Below are 27,780 nucleotides of genomic sequence, written 5' to 3'. Positions count from 1 at the left end.
GAATTAAACTTTCCACAATTCACAAAATTCCTATTGCTTTATCTTTCTACAGCAAAATGCATAAATGAAAGATAAAATCTGGATCGTTTTTGAACATTGTCCACTTTCACCTACATTCCCAGCCTACTGTGCAGATCCACCATGGCTGTTCCAGCCCTTTGTAGATCTTGGGCTACTTTTCACTCACCATTTTTATAGCAAAACACATAACAGTGCATTTGTCCTGCACTTCTACCCATTGTATATCTAGGTTAATGCAATAATTAAGTGGAAACTACGTTCTTGGAGATCTGCAGCACTTCTGATCTCAAATGGCATCAGAAATTAAATGTAAGACAGAGAATTCATACAACCCACTTCTCCCTAACATTCCAAACATTTTCTGCTGTCTTCTCAATTTTCTCCTCCACCATCATAACAGAACTTCATCACAGTTACATTCAATGACCAAAACCAAAAAAACCTATATAATATTTCAACCACAATGCATCTAATTTTGTTCTTTGATGATCCCAATTTAATTTCCCAAGTAATCTTAGTAATTATTGGTTTTTTAGTAGTATATTTGTCCAGACTCATTATTGTCCAATAAGTATCTGTAGTTCATTTATTATTTATATTTTTAAATCATAAGGATAATTTCTCCAGGCTTATACAACACTTCTGTTGGGCAACACCAGCCTGTCAACACCTTCTTTTCCTTTTCACAGAAATTCTTCCATCATGACTGCAGCATCCATACATATTCCAACTTTTGCATAACCTTGTCCACTGTCTCTAGCATTCACTAAAATTTGAGTTTTTCCTTTTCAATTTGCTTTAAGTAGAATCTGTAGCAGCCCATCCAATTCAGCAAAGCCTTAGGATTAGCAATGGTGTTCAGACATTGGGACTTTCATGCTTTGCTCAATGCATTTTCTCCTGTATCTCTTGATTTCAGTTAGTTTCTGCTAATACTTTCCTTCCATCCTGGGCAGCAAGGTAGTGCCAGATCTTATTGCAGCAGCATAAAAATATTACTTATTCAGTCTTGTGTTGTGACAATAAACTAACAGGTTTGCAAATTAAGGTGTGTGAACTCTTTTTTAGTACATTTTATACCTACAAATTCTTCATGTTCTCTGACAAAACCATCTAGGAACCCTAATCTGAAAATGAGCAAGTACTATAATGACAAACCCCCCCAAACTGTTAATAACCTACAAATATGAGTTTAGAGATTGAAGAAAAGAGAAATACTTCCTTCTTTTTTTATTGTCCTATTTAGCTCTTTCCTTTCTCTTGCCTCAGTTAACACTAGACCTGTGGAGATGAAAGCATGATGTCTGTGACACTCTGATGTATGGTTCAGGTGCAATACACACTCATCTCCTGCATGCAAGCATGTCTTCCTCTATTGCACAGGTTGAGAAACCATCTAACCTGTGTTTAAGCAACAAAGGAACTTTCTTTTCTACTCAGCCCCTGGCTTAATAACAACAATGTCACTTAGCATTTGAGATCACGGTTGTTTGCAGTGCCTTGTTTATGTGCAGCACTATAAGGTGGGTAGCACACACTGCCTTTGCTTATTTTCATAAGCTGAAACTAATTAATGTTTTGCATGCCAGGGATAAGAGGACAGCTGGAAACCATCAAGGGGAAATGCAAGCAGTACATGAGCTGTTTCTTCAGTCAGCTGTTTCACTGCCCAAGGCACACACAGGCAGCTCACAGCTTCATCTCTCAGGTTCAGTCCTGCTTTGCTCTGTCACTCAGAAGTCAATACAAGTATCCCAATTTTGCAGTGGTATAACAGAGAACAGACTTGGGCCCAAATATATCTTATTGGTACTTCAAACATTCTTGTTCTATCAAAACTTGATACTTAAAGCCTTCTGGTGACATAGACAATCAGGATAAATTAGCAATTAATATTACATAATTGCCTTAGACTATGCTCAGAAATCTCTTCCAACTCACGAATAAAAGCCTACATACTCAAGCCACAAGTCTCAGACTACACACTCCATCAGTAGACAGATCTTTGTCATATCTCCTGGAGGCCAAACATAGGGTTTGTCCTGACCATAAGGAATAGAAGCAGAGTTGAGGTTCACTGCAAATGCCATCTTACTGGTCTTCATTACTCAGGCCTGGGAACAGTTATCCAGAATGCTTCTGCTGATCTCAGTTTCTGGTTAGTTCTCCCTCACTTAACCCTGAACCTTTCACATACACATGAAGACAAACAGCCAAAGTTCTACATGCTAAGACTTAAGCAAACATATTTTGTGCCAGGTGGCATAGGCCAATAACCTGCAAAGGTCCACACCCACACAGAATTACACAATGGACCACACATAATTTGGAATATGCCATTTGCCTATCACTAAGAATTATCAAGCACCAGTCATTTCCACAAACAGTTTGCTGGTCTCAACAGATCAGTTACACTGCATTTATTTTTGCTCTAAGCAATACCTTCTATGCCTGTCATTCATACCAATTTGGGAGTTCACCCAGATTCATCACCAATCCTTTTCCAGGTCCTCAAGCTCAGTAACATTTAATTCACCAAGTGGAATTTCTCTGGCTCTTCTCTGCAATCCTAATTTCAACTTTTATCTTGATGAGCTGCCAGAGACACAGTCTACTCCACAGGGATCCCAAATGCTACAGCCCACTGCAGCCCAACACTACATGACAGCAGATATTTTCAAAGAAAGGACTCCATAAAACATCACTGGAGCTCTAACACTCCAAAATGTGAATTCATACGTCAGTTGCAACATGCTCAAGCCTCGACACTCGGCCAAGGCACAGACCTCCCCAAAGGCTGAGCAGGAGGTACCTCACGCTGGTGTCTTGGGTCTCAGCTTTAATCCACTGCATGGCAAGGTGAGTCCAGCAGGGCCAGCTCTCCAGGCAAGACCCACAAGAACTTTTCTCCCTGCACAGTAAACAGCACACCATTTAACAGATAGCCTCAGCAATTCTTTCAGAACAAATACAAATGATAGAAGTGAATTTTTGGGAAGTAGCTCCTGATCTCATCCAGAATATTAAATTGCAAGGTATTTAGTAGATTTTCAGCTGACATCAGAAAGGCCCAGTAACAATCCAATTAATCTCAAAACAATAACAGGCCTTAATCTAACATATATCAGCAAATTCCTGTTTCTCTCTTTTCTAACAAAAATAACAACACTGTAGTTGCCAGTGCATTAATAAGATCCTATTTCTGCTCCAGAGACTGAATCGAACCTTTGTTCTTCACAGCAAAGGATTAAGAAGGTTGCTATTTTGGTAATGAGATGTGGAGAGGTACTTACTTTGCAGCTGAGATCCAGGCCGGATGCCTGAGAAAGGAATAAACTGTGTTACCTCAGATGAACTTTATTTGTATAACCAGTATATCAAACTCTGTTAGTGTGATGCATATCATTAGCAATAAAGAGAGACTATTCATGAATAATTACAATTTGATAGAGTGTTTAAGCTCATTTACAAAATATGCCTTATGTTGTAGATAAAGTCATGAATGTAGATTTTAAGATAACAACATGCATGCACATAAGAAATTAGAAAAAGTAAAACTACTTACTTTCTGGATAGCTTATTGATCAGTAGCTTTTTTTTCACAAAAAGTCTAATTTTTTTCCAGATATTTCACGTCTTTTAACAAGCACATCATGGAGAAACACTGTCATAAAATTACACAAGAAGGAAAAAAGTGTCAGAAAAAACAGCACAGGGACAGGGGCAAATAGGAGAACACTGAAAAGAAGATCAAATCATATGACACAGATCCAAGTGCTGAGGCACCAACTCAGTGCCTAAAATGATTGAGAAAACTGTTTGTGAGGCTGGAAAAGGAAGCAGTGACCTGTGAAAATGAAACCAACTCCATGAAAACATTAGTCATATTAAAAATATGTTGTTTATAGTTATCATAACAACATTTTCATTAAACAAACATGTTTAGTATATAAAGTTGTTGCAAGTAAAACATTTCCAAAGGACTAGGGTAAGTAAGGTAGTGTGGTTAGAACCTGGCACCAATTCATAATTACATAGGGATCAACTTCTTGCACTTAGAAATGGAAATGTTTGGGGCTTACATCAGAGGAGGTCTGAATTTCAAAATGAAAAGTATTTTTGTAACAAGATCTAGGAGCATCTTCAGATATAGCAAATACAAACAGAAGTGAAGGCAAACAGTCTCAACATTTCACTTGCATTCACTTCTGGGCTGTTGACATGAGGAAGTACTTTGAAAACATGACAAAAAATTAAACTATTTACTAACTCTCATTTCCAGTCTATCAGGACAGTGTATTTCAAACACATTTATCAAAGCCCCACCATGATGCAATACAATTCCAGAAAGAGCCAGAATGTCAGAAATTGCTCCATAGGTGATTGCTAATATCCTCTGGGAATGATGATTTGCATCAGATGAAACTTTCTTACTCTCCTTCTCTAATTAATAGTAAGAACAGAATACCGAAAATCCACAGAAGTTCACATATGTCTAACAGCATAGGTACCAGATTTCCTAAGGAAACAAATCTTGTGGATTCAGGCTTTGTCTCCATGAGTGGTCCCATCATATTACCCCTTCAAGAGTCTTTTGGACATGATCACCAATTCCAACTACATCTGATAAAAGCAGATTCCTCAGAAACAAGTTCTTAACAACATTTAAGAAAATCATTGGATGGGTGAACAGAATGGTGTTAAGGGTTTTATCCAGTGCCATAGGATATTATTCATTTCAAGCTCAGAGCAACAGTTTTTCAAAATCAACATCAGTACAAAACAAATTGTGTTCACAAGTTTACATTTACAGGGTACACTTTAATCAAGTATGGAAGGAGCTGGGCTCAGTGTAGATGTGACAGAGGAATATTTTTTGGCCTGTAAAATGAAGGCAGACAGAATGTACAAATAAACAATCTCATTCTTTGAGTCTACAGAACATTATGATTTCCTTTTAAATCCTCCAGCAAGTTAATGAAACAAAATATTTATTTACAGCAGAAAAGAGGATGAAGCTCTTCAAGGACTGCCACCTGAGTATCAGTGTGAAGTTATGACAGGAGGATCTACCTGATAAAGTTTTCTACTTTTACTCTGTCCAGAAACAACATTATTGATCACAACTGCAGATTATAAAAGAATTCCTTCTTTGAATCCTTTAGGAATTTTCAGCATGGTATTGTGGAAATGATAGTTACTTTGTAACTCAAGTGTTAACTTGTAATAAAAACTGTTAAGGACCTGGACACTGAAGGTTGATCCACAATGTGCAACTCTGATGGGTCTCAAAGACAGCTATTCTTACAAAAAAGAGAAAAGATCCCATCCATGCAAGACTGGACACTCAGATTTAATATGCAGATTTTGCACAGACATCCCAAACATTTAGATATTCAGCCACCTAATGAAAATTCTATGGACTTATCCCTGGGAGGAAGAGGCATTGTGGTTGAACAAGATGATTGAACATGAAATTCTGGAAGTGGCAGTTTCATTACGGGGGAAAAAGCATATTTGAAAATTAAATTTGGATGCCATATGGTGTGGGGAACTCAAATGGAAAAAAGTGTCTGCCATGCTTGAGCTGAGTTCTCTGATAGCTGCCTGTGCCTGCCCCATTGAATGGACACCCCAGGAGGAGGCAGATACACAGCTGGGTGACAGCTTTAACAGCTGGCTGCCATTCCTAAATGTACAGTCTGAGTTCTGAGTGGATGAATGGATACACAGATGCACGGGTACACGTACACACCTTTTTCTTTTACAGTGCACAGATCATCATAAAATCACCTAAAATGCTCTCTCACTCGGTGCATAATATGTCTACAGACTCAGTCATTTCTATGACAATAGCCTTCTTTGTTCAAATTTTATATTATCTCAGATTTCAAGACTTCATAGAAGTGTAAAAAAATAAACCCTCTGCATTTAAATGAAATGGTTTAGGGACCAGCAGTCTCTCTGCAGCAGAGTTAGCAAATCCTACAAGTCTCTCTTTCCCAAATATATAAGACAATGCTGAAGTCAAAATTAAAAATTATGCCTGGTGCATCATTCTAGGTAACAGGGAGAGGCCCAGGGTTGCAGACATCAGTTACAGGTTATAGCAATTTCAGAGGAGAGAAAATGCAAGTTGTATCCAAGTTATATTTATATGTATAAATAGAATAACCATAGCCTTTCACTGGTTTAGTTACCTTTTATAGAAGCTGTAAAGGCAATGCATCAGTGCATCGGGGACCCAGAGGAAGAGGGACAGACTGTTTGGTACCCTGCACTTGCAGAAATTTGGAAATACTGGCAGGAGGCAGCCTAGGTCCATCTTCACCTGAATCAACAGGTGTTTAGAGTGCCCAGACTTGCTGAAAATGAAGCCATGGTTCTCTCCACTTGGGCAACCACACTTAGAAGCACTTTTTGAAAATGTAGCCTGCAGGGAAATGAGGGTTAGCATGAAGCTGTCCTCACTCCCAGGCCTCACACAGAGGCAGCTCTTTGACTGTAGGACTCCTTTTTCCCTCACATACCCTGGTCCTTTGCAGTGAGGTGGGGCCAGAGGGAGGCCTTTTCAGCCTTCAGAGGACCTTTATACTGTATTAAAAATATGGGTTCTTTAATGTTTCCTTTCGCAAAAGTAGTAATATAAACTAACTGAGTGTGCTCTTAGGAGAGCTTTTGGCAAGGGTATGGGACAATCCTGTGCCAAACCTCATCTTTGGCATGAAGAAATAAACAGACTGTGGTTCTGCATAAAGACAAAACTTTTGGAAAGCCTTTAGAATATTTCTCATAATGAAACAGTGGGGGGGTAGTTTTCTTGAAATTCTGAATACTCTCCAGAATACAAATCCAACCTTTAAATGTTTTGGTCTCTTCAATTATGAACTCAGTTTCTTCAGTAAAGAAATTGAAACAATTAAATGATGAATGATGGATGTGCCCTGATTTTGAACAATCCTCATTAAGGCTATTTCCATACTGTTTCATCTGTCTATAGTAAATAGAAATATTGTCTCAGATAAGAATTATTCTCATTACTCTATATTACAGAAAGGGAAACTGAGATTGAAAGATCATGTGCTCTGTCTGTTTAAAGCCACAAATGACCTACTGCCCAGAACAGCAGTGCCAGATTATTTTGCTCCAGACTCTGTCTGTTGAACCCCATGCTTCTTGGTGGATGATGTTCCCATTCATGGTACCTGAGCAAGAATATTGTCCAAAACAAAAAAAAGGGAAAGAAAGGCTTGGTCTTGGATTTTATTTCTGGTTGTTTCCAATAGTGTTCCACAATAAAATGAATGACAATGCAGATAGTATAGGAGATCCAGAAGTAAACCAATCACGAAGTTTTAGAAATATCTTACTGAAAGTGTCTGGACAATGAGATTTCTCATTACATCACACACAACTTCTGTGCTATAGAATAAATCAACCACTCATATTTAGCAAATGAGGTTTATCACACATAGATCTAAAAGACACTTAGATGAAGATTGAGTATCCAAAAGGCTGCTGTGGTTTGACAACACACACACAATCGTTTTGAACTACCCAACATATCATGAGTGTTATTAAAAGAAACTAAATACTTTAAGAACAAGTTTAAGAAAATTTTAATAGTGTTCCTTTTTGATTTTGGGTGGAAAGGGATGCTGTTCTCTTCTTTTTGAGGATTATTTTTTCTAAGTCCATTTCTAAATCCTACTTAGTTCTGTTTAACTCCAGCCTTGTAAACCCTTTGTGTTTCTTTTGCTCTCAAGCCTCTTTAAGCGCTTTTGCATCTCCTATTCCAACAAGGATTTTGCTGTATTGTTCCTTTTTTGTTCTCTCAGAAATCAAGTCTCTTTGCCTACAATTTGAAGAACTTCTCCCATACGCATCCAAGCCCATTGCTGCAGGCAACAGAAAAGTTTCAGAATTAATAACCTATCAAAAATGAATGAGGCAATTCTCAACTCATAAAGCGTTAAAGTTCTCTGCTTACTCCAGCAGATACATCTGTAGTGGATTCATTCATGCCAGATCATCAACTTTTGTCTGAAATAATGGCATTAACACGAAAAATGTTTAAATACAGATGCAAAAGTTCTGATGTCACCATGGGATTGTTCAAGCTGGAGCCAGGACCCTACTGGAGGTCACTCTAGACCTTGACAGCAGTCCACCACTTCCAGAAAATGGACATACCTCAGTTCCACAGCCCTTCATTGCAGCCACATAGTTGACATTTTTTCAAGCACATCACTGCAAGAAGCAGTGGTTAAGCCCAAAGCTTCAAGAATTTGACTAAAAAATGTACCAGTATCTGGTTATGCAAAGGCCTTTGGTTAAAGAATACATAAACTCCAAATACCACTGAGGCTTGCGGGTTGAATTTTTGGGGGTTTTGAGTTTAGGAATTTAAGTTGCATCTTACTGTGAGAAAAGAGAAAGCAAAAACAACTGAGAAATGGTACTAGTCCACTAAAAACTCAGAGTCATAAGCTGTGATGACACAAAAATAAAGAAATATTCATGTAGGACAGAAAGATAGGCTGTGACCTCATTTCCACTAATGACCACAAAGCTGTTTGCTGCATTTTTATAAATGCTTTCCTATCTTCACACTTAGTACACTTTGTTACAGTGGGTCCCATTCATTATTTAGACCCCAGTTTGATAGGTGACCAGCCCAAACTCTTATGTGCATCCAAGTGGTTCCCATCAGAATTTAGCACTTCTTATGCAAGAAGGTGAAAAATTTTCCTTAAAAGTTTCCTCCTTATTTTCACCTTATAACTCACTGCAGTGTCCATAGATGTGATGTTAGCATATAGAATAGGGGAATATGGGGGGTTTCAAGTTTAAGTTGCATAGGCAACATTTTAGGCTGTAAGTGATTCAGAAGCATTACTGGAGAGGTATTTCCTGTAAGCAGCACTATAAAAAAGTGGTCATTTAAAAAGGATTAAAATTACAGAGTGGAAGTGGCTGACCTACTGGGAAGTGTAACATGAGGGTGGCAGGAAGTCAGGAGCACAGGACAGCTGCATAGTACCTGAAGAAGTAGGATGCTGAACATAAGGCAGGGTTTATACAATAAAACCAGAGAAGAGGTTTAGTTGAGAACTTTTCCTGAACAAGTGAGGAAGCTCAAGGCAATATTTGCAATTGAGGGGGATTCCAAGGCCTGATCCAAGTTAATGAAAAAGGCTTTACTGACCAGGGTCACCACCAGGTGATAAAGAGCCCAAGCCCAGTGAATTCAGATCCTCACAGTCAGGTATACACCATCAATAGAAGTGCTGCTAGTGTTCAACCAAAATGCAAATGTGAAAAGAATATTTTTTTCATAAGTGCTTTTTAGGCAAAGCTTCATGGCCTATCATGCACAGGCAAGTACAGACTTCCATTGGGTAAACATCTTTAAGGCCATGTGCATGCACAGTAGCTCTGAGGAGTACAGCTTGTGTTCACTCCACTGACCTCATTCTCATCCATCTATGTTTAATGTAGTCCACCACAGCAACTGAGTTCTGTACTCGCTAAATACACAATGTGCATAAATTTTGGCTTTTTCTAAATTGCCACAGAAGGTAAATTCACAATTTTTTTTCAGGATAAAAGCGTGGGTTTTATGCAAACTTATTTTCTTAGCAGACAATTGAAAACACATTTTAAATATATTTGTCTGCTATTTAACAAAAAAAAATATGAGCAGATGTTTTTTGGATGAGCTACATTGTTTATTATTTTCCTAAGATGTCCAAAACATGATACTTACTTAACCCCTAGAGTAGTGACACAGAAATGACATGATGTGCATCATACATCAAACAATGGTCACTCCTGCTGTTCTTTAGACATTTGGGGCTTAATTTGCAATTATTTGCATTTATAGAACAGAGCTATACAATGGAAATGGGAACACATCTCCTAAGTTGATACAGAATGGATTTTCAAAGGGTGACATGCACCAAAAATCCTGTTGCATGATTAGTATAAACACGTAAACAAAAGAATGAGGAACAGCGTTGTCTGCTAATGGATTTTCAGTTATGAATTTCCATTGTTATAACATGTGATTAATTTACATGTTCAAATTAAGTCTCTATTTTTGCATGTTTAATTATGAGGTATTTAAGAGCATGGTTGGGTGTGTTTGATTATAAGCAACATCTAGGAAAAAGCTTGGCGCTTGCAATTTGCTTGTCCTCATTTTAAATGTTCTCATTACATCATGGAATGAACAAGTTAAAAAAAGGAATGTGTCTGTTCCCAGCTAACAATGCAACAAGTCAAGAGCTTTCCTCCTAATATTTCACATAAGCATCAAAGGTATCTTTTTGACAAGTGATTGACAGAGGGAATCTGTGAAAACAACAGTATGTCCTTGGAGAGTCCAGTAGGGCACATACTGTGGATGCTATCATATAATCTCACTTTAGAGTTCCCCCAGTTCCAAAAAATTCAGACAACCCTAAATTTTAGTGGAATTTCCATTTCATGCCTCTGTGCCATGCATTAACAGCTCCAGGGACTAATGCTACAATTTTTCTAGTAAAACACAAGGGTCCAAAAAGAGGGCTTAGGGCTGTCATATAACTGGTTTTTCAGTTCAGCTGCCAAGCCAAACAGTTGAAAAAGAATGTTGGTTCAAACTGAACCAAATTCACAATTTTTCCAGGTTTCCACACCAGAACCACTACCATCCCCACCCAGCCCACTGGAAAATGCAAACATTTGGCAAATGAAACATAAAAGACAAGGAAATAAAAGACAAAGTTTACAAAATCATTGCAAAAGGGTTTGTTCTTCCTGAGATTTTTTGTACAGTTCACTCTATGTTATACTAAGACTGTTTCCTATTGTATCGGAGCCGCAGCTTCCAAAATGAGTACCATTAACATCAGGCTGGAGAATCTTTCTTAGTCTATTGCTCTTTCAATTATCATTGAAGCAGTTTGCATGAAGTGGCTTATAGGATCAGTTCAATTTTGGAATTATACAAAAAGTAATTGCTGAGATACTCCTATGAGGAGTTAGGAACATAAATTCAAATTCCTGTCTTGATTGAACAGGGCATGGGTTTGAGTTATGATCTGATTTAGCTTGCGTGACTGCTTACTGGAGGATCTGAGACAGGTTCTCACCCCTTGTATTGCAAATGGTTCACATTGCATACAGCACTTCAGTGGCCACCACCAAACTGAACATCTTTAAAGCCAGCTGATCAGCACAAGCCTCTGGCATGTGCAGCATCAGACCCTCAGACAGCTCCTCTGCAGCAAAAATGTGTAAAGAGGAACAAATGAGAACACATTGCAACAGACCTCACTGGTACTGATTGTTCATGTCCTGTCCTAAGAGACAGGACAGCAGGACCTCAATCTCCAGAGCAGAAGGCAGAATTAAACCACAGCATCCATCATTGCAGATGAAGAGCTTAACCACCAAGACAGGAGGTAGAAGGATACCTCCTTCCCACCTCTGCCAGTATTCACAGAATAAATTTTCTGGTAGATAAGAATCAAATTGTCTTAAATAATTCACTCAATGCCAGAAGTGACCTTTTTTGACACCAAACTTTTCCCTTATTTTCCTTGCAGGTATACACACACTTTTGAGGAAGAATAGTCCCTCAAACAGAAATATCCTCTCTCTAGCAAAGCAAAAAGTCTGGTAAATATAATACCAAGCTTTTCTAGATAAGACTTGTTATATATCATGAATTGAGTTGTTCACACATACACTCATGGTAGTATACATATTTCGAAATTCTTGCATACCTGAAGCATCAAGGCACTGCATCTCAGATCAACTGCCTGATTTACAGAAAAGTTCTGGAAAAAATCCAGCCTTCTCACCATTCCTACTCATTTCTACAATCTATGCTCTCTTCTGCATCTTGGCACTATTTCCACAAAGGCAATGGCTGGACAAGCAGAAAAACAGAGTGTCAAACACCTGAAGTCATGAAGGCTTGTGAAGAAATGGTCCTTCTGTTTGGTAAGTTTTGTATGTCTGTAGAGACGCCATAATCACAGAATCACAAATGTGGAGGGGTTGGAATGCGCCCTAGACACCATCTAGTCCCAATCCACCCTGTCCCCTGTGCAGGGACATCTCTCACTAGATCAGTGATTTATCAGAAGCAATTCTAATATGACAGGGAATCAACATCAAACATTTTCACATAATAGTAGTCACTCACACTTTCTGAATAATGGGATGAATCAAAGCAAACCCTGTCCCAGAAGACAGATCCTGAGATGCTGTGACTATATACCTGAGCTTGCGGAAATTGAATTCCAAGTATGCTTTTTCCAGGAAGAGACAGTTAAAATCTGTTAAAAGCCAACACCAACCACCATATATTTTGGCAACATTTTCTTTGAATGTACCAAATAACTAAAAGGTGACACCTTTCTTTCAGCATCAGAAGTTAAAAATATGATGAAATATTTTTTATGAAATAGAGAGGTTTGCGTCACAAAATGTCTTTTAAGAAATGTTGAGCTGGATTAAACCAAGAAATGACATTTTTACTCAAGTAGTGGAGATGAGAAGGAAATATATTTAAAAGGAAAAAAAAGAAAAAATAAAGTGTTATTTTTTGTTTGACATTGTTAACACATGGAAACATTGCTTTTGAAATTGCATGGAATTAAAATTATTTTGTAAATGTTACTGAATACACTTTAATTTCCTTTGTTCTCTTTTTCATGGAGGCTTAACTTCCAATCTCCGGCAGTTATCATTACAGCTGAATCCTGCATTTATTGCTCAGGGGCAAAAAGCTATTTGCAGAAGGTTATTAGGTTTATTACTAAACAGTAGCTATGTGGAAAAAACACCATGTCTTTGAAAGAATACCTGGCATGCAGATAACATTTATGACTGAGTAAATTTCACAGTACTTCTCTAAGCAATTGTTTTTGCTTTCTGCCATGTTTTTGTGATTTTCTGTGTGCTTTTCACTCCTCTTTAGGCATTCAAAGTGTACTGGTTAGCTTCTTGACTAATGATGAATTTTAGCTTCCAAATGTTGCACACACAGCTGGTATTCTCACCAATGGTTTAGCTGCCACAGGAACCCAGCTATGGCTGAGGGCATAGCTGGAGTGCACAGAACTCCAGGCATTGCCCAGGAGACACAAACATCTTCAGTCGTGGAGCTGCATTCAGAACACCCTGAGTAAAGACAGACAAGATGTTCAGAAACCAGAAACAGCGGTTACACGAGCTGAAATACCACCCTGGCACAGCCAGAATATTTCTTGTTCTGTGCTACCTTGTTCAGCAACATCTGAAGAAACTGCATCTCACTGAACTGTGGCACACTGACCTCCCCAAAAACCCAAACAGATCAGGAGAATGCCTTAAAACACAGCTGGATTGCTCACAGGCAGAGTAGTACATTCAGAAAGCATTGCAAGACCTCTAGCTTACACAGCTTTACTGTGGGAGGGTTTTAGTGGGAACTTCTAAATATTAGCTAAGGAAAAGAGCTGTTTATATCATTTCAGCACAACCCTATTAATTCCATTTGGATTTTTAATAGTTGCTTTGCTCTTGTTCAGTTAGAGGATCATCAGTAATTTGCAGTATTCTGGACATTTTCAAACATTTCACATATTTTTGTGTTAGAACTGCAGTGGGTCACATGACATGCAGCTGTGTTAACATATTTAGGGTTTGGATAATTCCAAACTCCTGCACTCTGGAGTATTATTTTTCTACTTGTTTACATTTGAGAATTGTTGGATTTTGTTGGGTTTTCTAACCACAAGGTTAGAATTTATGGAGAAAAATTAAGCAATAAATAGGTACAGTGTCTTACCTTCGTTTTTCATGTCTTGCCTGCCAGCAGAAGGATTAGAGAGATAAAGCTGGTTTTCTTCTGTGAAACTGTAGCTAGTCCAGTCATAAACTCACAAACACTCCTTTCCGTTTCAGCTATACTTTGACCACACAAGTGTGGTTTACAGATTATGGGAGTTACAGAAACACATAGCAAAGAGTTCTTGACAGCCCGAATTACGAACCAGCAGGAAGAGCTTCCAAGGGACCTCTCCATCCCTGCAGTGCTGAAAAACTTCCAGGGAAAATCTTCCTGGATACTGACGATCTCATCTAACTCAGGGAAAACTACTCTCAGCCAGCTGCTTCGTTGTGGGAAAGTACCAGTACACAGAAAAATTATTCATAAACACAAACCTTTACCCCTAAAACACAGAGCTTTTACCTGCTCAAATTCTGTTAACCAAAATAAGTCCCAGACATGCCTCATCACTTAGTTTCATAGAGAAAGCTGACCCCATAATTCTTTCTAAAGGTGCATGACTGTACCATAAATAAACTCAATGTACATTATCTTGTTTGAGATTATGTTTTTTCTTTCTTAACTCTGTAGTTTTTGTTGGTTGGTTTTTTGGGTTTTTTTTTTAATGACAACACTTCCTAAATAGAAAATTTACAATGGATTGTACTCATATGGACTGTTGAAAGTGATTTAATTAAAACATGATGGGTCAGTCAGTTGACTGCAGATGATTTAATGGTCAAGTCTCCAAAATCAGCACTGTGAAGTTTGGAGAAACAATAACAAATTCCATGTTTGGAGACCTTGGAAGGGTATGTCACCTGCAGTCTCATAGCAAAAGTGCTTCAGCAGAGACTCAATAAAGGAATGGATTCCACCTGTCCTTTAGCTGTTGCTACAGGTGTCTCATAGGCATTAGTTTGTACCTGCCACTCTCAACCTCAGACACACTTCAGCATAAAAAGTTTGCATTCAAATCTCATCCTCAATCCAGTTTAAAAGACTAAAAAAATAAGATTTTTTAAATGCCCAACCAAAATTTCTTATTACTATTTCATACTCCTCTTCAAGAGTATGGGGAATGATATAAATTGTTATTTTTAAACTTTTCCTATCTGAGAATAAGAAGCACACTTCTATTACCAATTTAATGACTCTTAGTTAATCTACTGCTCAACATAGTTCTAAGTTGGAGATCAACACAATTTAGGGCAAAATTCTGACTTGACCTTCCAGATATTTCAGACACTTGGTTTCAGCTTGAGATACCATGGTAAGATAATCATTTTATGGTCATTAACTTGTTTTAGGAAAGGAAAAAAATAACAAAGTTTTTAAAAATACAGTCATTTGTTAAGGAAGAGCAAGACTACAGGAGAAGCTGTGAGATGGTCTGCTTAAGTGACTTAATGATATTTCTGTCTTGCCTTTGAGGTATTGATCTGGCACAAGGTCTCCATCTCCAGAGAGCACCACGGTTCTGCAGCAGTTGATAAAAACTTGGACATTCTGCTCTGTAGAGAGGAACTTCCCACATTTCCAAACAAGTCTTCATTCTAAACAGAAGTCAAAACAGGGCACCTCCAAGTTTCCTGCAAGAAGGAAATGTCAACACTCTGTCTTGGAAAAATAAGTGTATTTCATTGTTTAGCAACAAGCTGCTCCAGGGGAATCCTGAGATTGCCCCAAGACCTAGAATTGCTTGAGGAACACCCCTGGGGAGTAGGTTGCACTCAGTCAAGGCAGATTTTCGACATCCTCAGGAATAGAACTGTTTCAGCTACAAATCCATCTGGTTTCACACACAGCCAGCTTTGATGTACTACACATTCCCAACTTTGAGTTATGCTCATATATGTGAAACAGAATCTGCGTTTGGGTTCTATTTTCACCCAATATACAGTCTCCTTGCCCTTTGTTTTCTCTTTACCACACTGTCTGCCTGCACAAAGAACTGGATGTTAGCATATATGATCAATATATTTATTTTTTCAGAGACAATGCACAAGTTTATCTAGTCTTCCCTTCGGTCTCAGTGACAACTGATGATTTCATTGAAAAAAACTCCAAACAGTCTGGTACATCCACATGAACCTAGACAGAACTGGTTTCTTGCCAAATACAATGTCACCATCAGGGTCAAAGCATTGCCATCAGACACCATCTGTCTCCTTCTACTCCAGGTCAAACCTCTATTTAAATGCTAAAAAAAATTTAAAATAATAATAATTTTTTTTTTTAAAGCCTATCCAATCCAAGCTACAATGTCTCAAGACCATTTAACAGAGACTTGTAATGTCACATACATGCACCCTTCTCATCATGATCCAAGAAGATGGCGAGCTAGGCCCGGTTACACTGATTTTGCTTCTGCTTTGCACTTCTGCTTAATTGCCTGATAAAGATCCAGACGCCTTTTCTGATTCTGGAAAGACAAGAAAAAAACACTTTATCCTAATACCAGAACCATAATGAAAACTGAAAAAGAGACAAGATTTGACAGAGGAGCTCGAATCACGAGTGGGTGCAAGGAGCCAAGACACACAGGAAGAAAGGAGCATAGAAGTGTGAGCAGGAGCAGCATGATGAACTTTTCAAATTCATCGGTTTGGCCAAATCAATTGTGAAATCAATTGTGGCATTATCCAGAAGGACTAACCTCTGCTCAGAAAAAACAAAGCACTTGTCACAGTAAAGACTTTTGGAAGACACATTAAATATTTCTGTTTTCCCTAGCAGTCCTATCCTGCATTCCTCATTGAACAGGGAAACAATGTGATTGCAAATGGACAACAGGATCGCAGATGGGAAGCAATGATGTAAGCAGCTGTGAACAGAAGGGATGTGTCCAACAGGAAGCTTCTCTGTTCAGAAATGGGTCATTCACTGAAAGTATTTGAAAACCTTGGAGCACACTGAAATTATTTAACCCATCTCAGAAATGTTTAATGGTCTGTACAAAACAGTGTCACATAATATCAGTCCTAACCACTCTGAATGAGGCAAGTTACAGAGAAAAAATGCCTGGACAATGCAGATGCCAGAAATACACCATCTGGATTCCAACTGCCAAAAGAAGTGACAGGTTAAATGTCTAAACTCATCCTTTTCTATCCACTATTAAATTTTTATTCCACATTCTTTTCTGTACTACTGGAAGTAACCCAGTGTCAACACAGGTGAAAAGGTTTCTAATAAGCATCTATCTAGAGATAGCGAGAATAGCCATGGCTTGAATAGTCAGTGTACAGTTTGCTTTGTTTTCAGGAGTACAGCCTACTGGAATCAGTTATCTGAAACAAATTTGTCTGGGTTTTGCAAGCCATGCACTTGGCTGAAGATTAAAAGTGTTTACAATGCAGTCAAGTCTGCCAATCAATACACTGCTCTGTGATTGTCCTTCACAGAATTGCACACTTCTCACCTGGATTTACCATCTCCTGGGAAGCAAGAATTACCTTTTTTCACCTGGAAGGTGTAGCTATCAGTGTAGCATACACACTGAGGGAATAAAGTCAAACCAGAAATCACAGAGCACTATCTCATTTTAACAGACACATTACAATGGTTCAGAGGCCAAGAACTGAACATTTCTATTTCATTAAAGGAATCAAATATGCACAAGTCACAACAGCTGCAGAGGAAATCAGCCAACACGCTGGTAAACACACAACTGGCACTGTGAGCTGTCCCAACACATCAGCGATAGTGCAGCTCCCTGCCTAGAGCCAGAGCCTCTAGGAGGCACCATGGAACTGCAGTGCAGGGCACCTACGGCAGTTAGAAAAGCAGCCACAACCATAAATCCTCTTTTCACATGTTGTTGTTCATCTGCTCTCTATGAGGAGATGATTTATTTCTGTGGTAGGGAGCTACTCAAAGGAAAGCCTCAAAACATCCTAACAAGGATAAGTGTGACATATGTGTTATGTCAGCCACTACCCATTAGAAGGCCTATTTCCTAGAACTGACATAGATGCAAGTATTTTCTGTAAAACACTCAAAGTGCTGACACCTTCTATGATATTATGGAGGTCATTGTGGACTAGAAAACACAACTTCTACTGATATTTTTGTTTAGTCAAATTGTTCAGAACATTCTTCCTAAAACCTGCCATGTCAGGATACATCATGTTGTGTATGTGATATACATCCCACATGATAGACATCCCCTACCCTCAGTATTCTGGGCCAAGCTTTTCTTCACACTCTAGATCCCCATGCATAATCATTCTCTCTGCACAAAGAGGGAGCAGCGCTCATTCTCTACAAATCAGCATTCTGGTCAGAGGCAGAATGAGACCCCTTTGCTTCAGATAGTATGGGTGGTAAAGTTCCATCTTTGTTCAGTTGAGCTGATCTGGTACAGAACTGGAGAAACATAGTGATGAGTCAAGCTCACTATGTTTGCCTGTGGAGTATTTTATTGTGTTCTTTTTGTCTGTGGTTCATGTACATAATCAAAAAGGTCACTCTACACTGAAAGCAGTTGTTTTGCCTTTGCTAATGGAAAAACAATTCCCCATCTTACAATCCATAACAATAAAAATAAGAACAACAAAACTCCACCCACACGAAAGAACCAGCCAGCAAGAAGATCCTATTGCACAACATCTCCCCATCTCATAGAGGCCAACCTATCCCAATCCTCCCTAGATATCTGTTCAAGAAGCTGGGCTATAAAGCACGCCCTGAAGGTGAACAGCTCCAAGAGCTTTTGGTCCTTTGCTTGATCCAAGTGATTGCTGTGACTCATTGTTCTTATTTCATGACTGACTTCAGTTTAATGTCAAAGTGACAATGAGGTTGTCCTGCTTGGACAGTAAATGTTACAAAGAAAACAGATGTTAACAGGTGTCTGCCTATTACTCCTAGTTGCCCCTGGGCATGTATGTTTGCTTCATGTCATGGGACAGACAAAACTGCATTCTGAGCTAATTAATTTGCCATTAAAATTCTTCATAATTGTTTTATTGGAACTCCTCTTTTATAGCAACTTGTGGCAGTCAATAAAACTTTACGGCTTTTTTTGTACAAAGGTCAAATATGCATAAAACATTTGATTTAATTGAAAAATAGAAATATCTCAACTAAAAAAAGTGTTTCTCAGTAGCTTATAACAGACATTTGGGTTTGATGTTTTTCTTCTGGTTTTTCCTCTGTTTTGCTTTGGTTTTCAACCAGAAGTTAATCCACGATCTTACAAAAGGTACATTACCTGGAGAGAAGAAAGTAAGTAAAAAAGTCCATTTTTATATCTGTTTGGAAACAAAATTTCAGATGTTTTCCCTTCTTCCCCCAAAATTTTTCATTTTTGACACTAACAGAATTGACATACATCACTAGCAGTAAAGCTTCAATCTCTTCATTGAAACACTTCAAGGTTTTATGAAAACACTGTCAAGACCAGCACTACCCCCTGTGAAGGAGAGAGAGTCCAGGGCAAAGTCCAAATACAGCAAGCAGATAACTCTGTACCAGAGGTGTTCTCCAACGCTTGGTCACACTGAATTCTCCAGCCCTCCATGGTCTGTCTCCCCCATTCCTCCATCAGGAAAAGTTTTGCAATGGCACAAATCAAGCTCCTGAAATCTTAATTGCAAATCAAAAATCAAGACAGCTCAAGGCATATAATTTGGGTTATGATTTGTAATGTTCATTATGAGAGCAGCCAATTCAGGCAAAGAAAAAAATATATCCTGAGCTAAAATAATGAATACAGAGTTTGTTACAGCAAAAAGACTGATGGTCTCATCTGTAATGATCTAACAGTGACTGCCTTTATATGGTACCTTGTTTTGATTTTCATATCAATAATTACATTATGTGCCTCAAAACATCTGGCTGGCTGGCTGACTTGATTCATGTTAAAACCATCCTGTCTGTGGAGATGCATTGGCATAGGAGCTATTGCAGAGTCACATAACAGATTGCAGGAGCAGCAATGATTCTTCAAAATTTTGTGCTACACCAGGACCAGGGAGCACTCACCATGCTCCCTTGCGCCTTTAGAAGCTACAACTTGAATACATGAGCTGAGCTTCCCAATGCCAAATGAATCCAGTGGCACAAAAATTCCTCCTTGTGCTCTTCTCCAATAGCTTCCCCAAAGCACAAAGTCAACGCCAGAGCTAGTACACACTGCATGGTGTCACCTTGTCACCTAATGAAAAGTAGAACAAGAATTTCGGCTGCACATTATCCTGACAATTCCTGGTTACTATGGTCATGCTAGGCTGTAACTCTGAAATAAATTGCACTTTTGACTGTAAAAGTCCACATGGCTGCCCATTCACAGGATTTTGCACCTACTACTTGAGTGGCTTTAAGCACCTATGAGGTAGCCTTCAACTAGGTCAGCCAATCTAAAACACTGTCATGGATCTGTCTGACTTCTTCACTTCTTGGTATTAAATGGACTCAAACAGTATGAGAGACTATTGAATATTTCTCTAATTTGTTTTGAAATTACAATATACTCTTTCTTCATATGCAGAGCTACAGAATCTCATTGTGAACTAACATGCAAAATACCTTTAAAGCAACCATTAAAAAGACTGTATTTCCTTCTCCCTTTTCCTGACTTCCTGGACTCCAACTTAAACACTCAAAACAGCTTTTTCTGTTTGGCGTTTCAGTACTTACCATGTGTTTTATCTGCTAGTTCTAGGACCAAAGCACTGGTTTTTTGTAGCATCAGCTTTCAAATATCTCCTGACCTAAGAGCAAAATGTAAATTTGCAAAATTTACAAGTAAATCATTACATGATTTGCTTCTCTCTTGCAAAAACTGCTTCTTAAAACTGTCAAAATTGCAAGACCACCAGTACTAATTTTATTTGCATTGCAGAGGGAAGCTATAAAGTGGGTGGAGAAGAAGAAATAATGGTCTCTACCTACTTTAAAAGTTGTATTTTAGGACATTGTTAATATTATCTTTCATATTTACAACCACAGTACTTTGAAGCCACAAGATGCCTGGTCTGACATCTCCATTTAAACAAATATAAACAATCACACAGCTCAGCACAGTGTATACAGTCATTGGTGTTTGCTCAAGGCTGTTATCAGAAAGATTAATGAGTGTTTGGCATTCTACAGCACCCGAGTTTCCTGGTGTAGGTCAATACCTGCAGAGCAGGTAGCGGCTGGCAGACTCCACATGCCCGGGCCACTTCATAGTACATGGTCCAGGGAGAACACTTAAGCTTAAAATTGGTTGAGCAGTGGCTGATTTTATGTTTGAAGCACAAAGACCTGCAGCACTGAGTTGATATTCTGTGAGAAGAGATCGTTTGACTAAAATTTTCTTCATTCCTCTCTAAAACAAGAGCAGAAGCCAGAGAGGGAAGGACAACTCAGGATCTCCACTAGGTCCCTATTCTGGCACCAGTGGTGCCAGATACTTTGGGCACAATGCAAAGACACACATTAGTTCTAAAGGGAAGGATTTCAAATTTTGCAGCACTTGTCTGGATACTTAACTCATTCAGTGGACCAACAATCAGCTATCTTTTAATATAAACTCATTGCTTTTTCCATTGTTAAATCTTTGCCTGAGCTCTAATTTCCACAGTGATTTTACAATGTGAGGTTTGAAGAGTCTGTATTTTCTAAAAGGACAGATTATAGGTCACAGATTTAGAAATTGTAGGTCACAGATTTAGAAATGGTTATGGACATCTGAGTCAAGATTTTTTCCACTTCATTTTTTTTAAGACATACAGCTTTGTGCAAATTCACAAGCTTCTGACAGTTTCTCTGATCAAAATCTCTACTACTCCTCCAGTACATTTTCCTCTGCCTATTCCCCACTCCTCCCTGTACCCTAAGGCCAAATTATGCAAATGAATGTCTTGGGTTTTATGACATAGACACTCTTGAGAAATATTAACCCAAAGTCATATTAAATTTTCTTGCTTCAAGTTCCTTGACAAACTTGACAGAGTAGTTTTTCAAAAACCTCACTAAGATACAAGCTATCTTCCAGATAAATGCTAATGCCTAATAAGGCAAAGCCAAAACAATTCTATGATTTTGTACAGACAATTGTGCAAGTCATGCCTGTTAATGATCATTAAGGTTTTTTTCATTATCTTTAATTCTGAAAGGATCTGGTTGAGCATGTAGAGGCAATAAAACTTTTCATTTAAACTTCTTAATAGATGAAAATTGTCAATTACGATGTATGAAATAAGGGCTGCCTGATTCACTAGACCTTAATGTTCAATGGAAAAGGAATGTCCTAAATCCAGACAGATTAAAAGCAAACAAATCCTAAAACAGCACCCTACAGTGAAACTACACAAGACCAAAAGACTTGATAATATTTTCTGGGCTATATATACCCACCTGACTTTGTTGTGGAAATCAGTGATATAAATTCACAACCACTATCAGTTATATGTACAAAAATATGTGTTTACAAACACATATACATGTATATGTATACATTTACAGCCACTTGGAGAAAAAGATCAGGCTAGCAGAGCTACCAGGGATTTGGATAAGATGTTAGAAAGAAACTAAATATCATACAACTATTATAACTTTGACTTTTCAGAGATGCAATGTTACTGAATCGAGCACTTGTGCTACTTACTGCACCCCTCATATTGCCATGGTTGTACAACTGGTTTTCTTTTAAAGGTAGTCTCGCCTCCTGAAAGGGCTTTCCATCCCAGCCCTTGCTTGGTGAGTAGCCCTGTTGAAATCAGTTTGATGTGTATTTGCAAAACTTAGAGCAAGACCATGTTTCAGTACTGAAATTAAGACGTACCTGCCCAGAGAACCTGATCCTGTTCACCTCCTGCACGAAAACAGCTTAGTTAGGAACAATGAAACCACTAACACAGCAGAGGCAAGAAGTTCTAACCTGAGAAGGATTAGTCGGAAATCACAGGAAAAAAGTTTTGAAAATCCATTCCTAATGCCCAAGGTATGAAACTATTGTATAATGTAATCAAGACCTTTAAGAGTAGCAACCAAAGACACTCGATATGCTCTGATTCAATTGCAGATTACTGGTTGCAATCAGCAATCTGTTATGTAATTCAGGGCAGAATGCCATAACAGCTAAAACTGACCTTAAACATAGTTGAACCCTAGTGACATATTATGGGCATTTGTTTTTCTCTCAATTTCTATTAGCAAGAGGAAATACATTTCAGGTTACCTGTATTTCTCCTGAGCCATTTTCTTCAATTCCTATGTGTCTACCTCATCAAAACTGCCTCTGCCTTCCACTCATCAGAACACACAGGATGTGTTCCAGCACACAGGACTGCCACAGGACCGCAGTGAAAACAATACTGAAGTAAATTCAAATTGCATGTGTCATTCCTGATGGTCATTATTACATTAATAGTCCATTCTGGAGTTAATATTCTGTCTAATCACTGTCAGCTGGGGATGTATGTATATTTACCATATCAGCAGCGTTTAGGGTAAAGGGAAAAGATTTCTCATTCGTTCAGGACGAAGGTCATAAGATTTGAGTTGGGTATTTTGTTGGGGGAGTTTTAATCTTTTGAGACAAACAATTTGTCTCATCATATAAAAAAATAAGTCAATAATAAGTAACAACAAATATTTTTCCTCATTAGTTCTTCACTAAAAACATCACTGTAATGTTTTCTCGGATATTTCACTTGCATTAGAGCAATTTTGTTGTTTTTCCAATTCCAAAGCAGAACAATAATGACAGTAACATCCAAAAGAGTTTCTTGTAATTGCCTAAATTGTACAACACCTTACCAGGACGTTAGTAAAACAGCCAAAGAATTTCACATTTTAAAACTGGGCATATCATCTGATATAGTAATTTTGAGCACATTTTCAGACTAGTCAGAGTTTATAAGCTTTCCCAACACCAGTTTAGCCAAAAGTCTTTCATGGACCATCTGGTTCTAATGAAACAAAACTAGAATATTTGGTGTCTTTTTCACTATGTTACATTAAATTAAAGCTTAAGACATCAGTAAAGCAAAATCCATTCTTTTTATATTATGTTTTCTAAATTAAACATTAAGTATTTTGGCTAAGTAGAAGTGTTTATTTTAAAAAAACTGTACAGTATATACTATATGATACAGTCAGCAGAATCCTTAGCTCACTTACTCTTGCATATTCCTGGTCCATAGCCCACTGAGGCAAAGGGAAGTGTTTCCATTGACATCAATGGCTCTAAATGAGGTTCCTGCTGTGCGTGACACCACATCCTTACTCATCCTAAAACGTGAATGAGGTTTCAATACTTCTCCTGAGAGAAAAGGTTCAAATTATGCTTACAGTAGCTCTTCCTAAATTAAGTAATAAAAGGAACCAACACAGGCAGGCATCCCATCCACATTTGGTAACCAAGCTGAAATTCAGAGAAATCAAATTATTAATGATGTCATAAGAGGTTTTATAGTGGAAAGGCATTGTGAACTATATAATCTTTGTATATACTCTAGCTGGCTATAAATTGGCACTTTCGGCGCAATTTTCACGGGTGCCTGCAAGACTGTATCTTCCAACAGCTGTGGAATAGCAATGGAATTTTGAGAATCCCACCCTAAATGTGGTTCATCACTTCTGAGGTCAGCCACAACAGGTTACAATTCCCTGCATTTCACCATCTTAAAAGTTTGTTCTACATGTGGAAACACAGAACAAGATTTCAGAAGATGTGTCAGAGAAAAGTCCATTTTTAACAGTAAAACTGCCTAGCTACTGTAGATTCAAAGAGGCTAAATCAAGCAACCAAGGTCAACCAGCCACAGCCTGAAGAAGCTTCCAGCTTCCACAACTCAGCTAAGGTCAACCAACAGCAAATATTATTTCTTACTTATGAAACCAGTTTGTTTTACTGCAGCAAGTTGCCATCCTCTTTTTTTCTGAATAGCTTTCTTTGCAGTTCCTATCACTATAACCCTCATTGCAGAGATTCATCCCTCTTGTAGGAAACCCAACAGTAAATATCCCACACATTTCAGAGAGGCTGACAAGATGCAGATACTATTCAAAGGGGGTACCACAGCCTGTTCTGTTCTATTCACTCCCTCAAATCCAATTAAGGTAGACTTCATTTTGTTTGTTCTTTCTGGTTTTTCTCCTTTCTCCTTGGTAGTTTCAATGTTATTATTACAAAATAGTTAGAAAAGATAGTTCCAGCCCTGAATTCCTTACAAAGTCCCCTAAACAGGAGTTTTTCTGCAGGAAGAAAGGGCTGAGAGAGGACTGCATGAATTGGCCCATACGGAGTTACATGCTAACTGTTGTTATTGTTCTCAGAGAGTGCATTTAAGGTTTTGGGAACAAACAATAAAATGAACAGCTGAACAATTTTAATCATGGCCCAGTTCCTAGTTACAATTATTTTTAAGCTGTCTCACCATTAGCTAGACTCTAATTTTTTTTCCCAATGAAAATAAATTATGTAAAACTTAAAGAAATACTGGCTTTAAATGTCAGAAAAAGTAAAAAATAGATTCTGAAATGTAGCAAGCTATGACTTGAGCTATTAGCCCAGCATTTGTGTATGAGTTACACATGATTTTTAAAATATTCCATTCTCTATATACCTCTTGTACAAGCCAGTTGTCTAGGAAAATATGCTTTCTTAGATAAGCTGAAAGAGTTCAAGCCTCTGAACTATAAGAGTAGACAGAGAATATCATATTTTGACCACAGACATGTCTGAACAAATCTAGAATTCATGCTCATATGAAAGGCATATTTCATGCATTCTGTATTTCAAAATGCTACAGCAGGGACACATCAAATCGGAGTAAGATGACAGCTCACACAAGGAAATGGGAATGGGAGAATAAGATGGCACAAGAATGTGAAGACATTTGGAGAGACTACTGACCAAGAATATCCTTTTAAGATTCCTTCTTCATTCATTCAAGGCCTGATTCAATTACTTCCACTGGAGTCAACAGGAAGACTTGTGGTCTTCAGTGTCTGTTATTGTGGCTTATTACTTGTGTTACAGTAGCACACTGAATATTCAATTAAGCTCAAGTACTGTAATACCTGGTGTTACACAAACACCCACAGTGGTATAATCTCTTTTTACCAACACTTGCATCAAGTAAGACCTTGAATCATGTGGGGGAAAAAAATACAGTAAAAAAAAAAAAACATGGGAAAGAATCCAAACGGAGTCCAAGAGATTTTAACTGGATTACAAAGAGTCAGTGCAAAGCAAGGAAGACTGGTTGCCTGCCCTTTCTATTAACCCATTCTGTCTGTTGATGAACTTTGGGCCAAATCCGCACCACACAAGATGAATGATAATTGAGTGTGTGTAGTAAAAAGCTTACCTGCTAAATAAATTGAACTGCCACTGTGTTTCTACTCATGGAGATTCCATACACTGCAGTAAAAATAATTAATTTAATTATTTAAAAAATAATTAATTCCTGCAGAAGGCAGGAATCCCTAGTGCTCCACTTGCAAGCCTTGTTTTTAATAAGAATTCTGCAGGAAAATGTCATAAACAGAAACACAGAATGACTCCAGAGGTTACCCATTTCCCTCCATCCCACACTGCAGCAGGATCAGTTATAACCCTGTCATTCCTAACAGCTGTTTGTCTCATCTGCTGATGGATACTCCAAGCTAACAGTAAGCTAGCTGTTCCAGCACTTCACCTCTCGTCATTAGAACCGTTTTCCTTACTTCTAACCCGAACCTTTCTTGTTACAGTTGATGCTGTTAGCTCTTCTCCCCCTAGGTCCTCTCTTTGGTCTTCTCTTCTTTAGGTTAATCAACCCAAACATGTTCAGATCTCTCCTTAAAATCGTCTCGTCTACTGACATTCAGCTTCAGACTCACTGTTACCTTAGTGCTTTTCTACAGTTTCTACTTGGGTTGTTCATTCTGCCTTTACACAGTTGATTATTCCTGGCTAAGTACAATTGTCTGTCAAACAGTCTTTGAACTTCATTTCTAAATGTATTTTTAAATTCTAATTAATTTCTTTAGTGCATATAGAGTTAGTGTCAACTGCAAATTTTATAAGGCTATTCAATACCATCATAAATAATACTACTTAAAACCTTGAATACTGGGAGGCCCCAACAGATACTTATTCAATACATTAAAAAATTACTAAAAAGTACTATTTAGATACACTTAGTAAGCCTCTTTTGCACCCATTCCACAGTAGGTTAATTAGGAATATTTGCATTGATTCTTATTAGAATGCTATATATAAAGCAATATCCAAGATCTTACTAAAATCTACATAGACTTGCTCATCCTTCTGTATCCAGGCTCTGCTGCTCTGTTGTGGATTGGCTTGACACAGACAACTGACACAATTTGTTACTGACTGTTCTTCATACTCTGGGTGCTGCTCTCTGTGTATTCTATGTGTTTAAATTTAGGTTGTTTGCAATTTCTCCAGAACTTGGAGGGAAATTGTATTGATCAGTCTGTTCTTTCTAGCATTTCTTTCCCAGTCTTTCTAGAGCTAGTCATTACCTTTTTCTTTTTTCACCTATATTCAGTGAGTTATCAATTACTAATTATTCTGAACCTCACTTTCTTTAAAAATCTTTAAATTTGTTACATAAATTTCAGACAATCTGAAACCATTAACTTAGTTAAATACCGTGCAGTTAAAATCTGTAACTTGGTGAAAGTACATAAAGAAGCATGAAGGTTCATTTTGCAATTTTCTGAGTTTTTAAAGTGTTTTATTTCTAAATTTTATTTCCCCTTCAATAAAACCTTTCTCCCTTTTTTAAACAATTGGGGGAAATGGCTGGTTATTTTTAGCAGCATGTGTTATTTATTGCCTAGGAACAAAGCTGGATCATTCATACAGATTTAGTCTTATGGCTATGAGGAATAAACATCCTGTTTGGATTCTCTGATGACTAAAAAAAAAAATTATTTCACATTTTCCCTTCCCAAAAACTATAGCACTATGCAGAAATATCAATGAAATG

At 38.0% G+C, this 27,780-nt stretch overlaps 1 long non-coding RNA gene across 2 annotated transcripts in view; it reads right to left on the bottom strand.

The window, feature by feature from the left end:
• LOC116998211 overlaps window positions 1-27,780 on the bottom strand; it is a 233,012-nt gene that overhangs the window by 134,113 nt on the left and 71,119 nt on the right. For both annotated transcript variants that reach the window (XR_004418337.1, XR_004418338.1), the window contains 3 exons: window positions 3,587-3,685; window positions 3,315-3,341; window positions 2,834-2,932 (listed from right to left, as the gene is read on the bottom strand). This is a non-coding gene — a long non-coding RNA (uncharacterized LOC116998211). The remainder of the gene's footprint in view (window positions 1-2,833; window positions 2,933-3,314; window positions 3,342-3,586; window positions 3,686-27,780) is intronic.

Source organism: Catharus ustulatus, chromosome 6, assembly GCF_009819885.2.
Source record: "Catharus ustulatus isolate bCatUst1 chromosome 6, bCatUst1.pri.v2, whole genome shotgun sequence".
Taxonomy (NCBI): domain Eukaryota; kingdom Metazoa; phylum Chordata; class Aves; order Passeriformes; family Turdidae; genus Catharus; species Catharus ustulatus.
Note: the sequence above shows the minus strand (reverse complement) of the source record. Positions and strands in the feature narration are given on the sequence as shown.